Source organism: Myotis brandtii, unplaced genomic scaffold, assembly GCF_000412655.1.
Source record: "Myotis brandtii unplaced genomic scaffold, ASM41265v1 scaffold952, whole genome shotgun sequence".
Lineage (NCBI taxonomy): Eukaryota > Metazoa > Chordata > Mammalia > Chiroptera > Vespertilionidae > Myotis > Myotis brandtii.
This window is the reverse complement of record NW_005371930.1, coordinates 1,441,041-1,442,108: the sequence shown is the minus strand read 5'-3', so window position 1 is coordinate 1,442,108 and position 1,068 is coordinate 1,441,041.

Below are 1,068 nucleotides of genomic sequence, written 5' to 3'. Positions count from 1 at the left end.
ATAGGTTCAAGCTTACAACCACAGCTGTTGGCTATGATTGTGCTGGGAGGGCCCTGCCCTCCAGCTGGGACTTGCACGTGGCAATGAGAGGACCCTGTCCTTTCATTAGTCCGAGGCTTGAACCTGACCAAAACACCGCAACCGCGCCCCACAGCTTCCCCTGCTGGTTTGAGGAGCTGGTGAGGGAAGGACCTCGAGGAGGGGCCTCTGCACAGTCTTCCTCCCCTCCTGCCCCGTCCCCCAACCACCACCACCTACTTGCCCCTGCTTCTGTCCTTTGATTTCTGGCTGAAGGGTGATTTGGTTACAGAACAAGGGAGCCGAATCTCCATGGAATTCGCCTGTTGGCAGAGCTGCGTGCACCTGTGACATGAGGCCAGGGAGCCCGCAGGCCCAAGGGGTGTCTGCGGAGGCAGGAGCTGCGGAATGATACCAGGCCAACCTGCTCCTGCAGCCGGCAGCAACCTGGCCGCCAGGCAGCGCCCTTCCTTGCTGTCCCCTGCGCCTGGGTCTAGCCCAGTGATGGCGAACCTATGACACGTGTGTCAGAGGTGACACGCGAACTCATTTTTTTGGTTGATTTTTCTTTGTTAAATGGCATTTAAATATATAAAATAAATATCAAAAATATAAGTCTTTGTTTTACTATGGTTGCAAATATCAAAAAATTTCTTTATGTGACACGGCACCAGAGTTAAGTTAGGGTTTTTCAAAATGCTGACACGCCGAGCTCAAAAGGTTCGCCATCACTGGTCTAGCCTGTCCCCAGCTGGCCATCTCCCACCCCCTCCCTGCCCATCCTGTCATCTCCCCTCGGAGGGGGGTCTCCACCCCCAAAGCAGTGGGAGGGGGATTCAGGCACTTGGCAGCTTCCACAGCCTGGATCAGAGCCTCACCGGGGATGAAAGGAGGTGGGCAGGTAGGCTGGTCACACCTGAGGTCAGATTTGACCAGCTGTGCTGTGCGACCTTAAGTAAGTCATTTAACCTCTCTGAGAAACTCACTTTAGTCAGCCTCCCTCTCTCTCTCTGCCTCCCTCTCTCCCTCTCTCTCTCTCTCTCTCTCTCT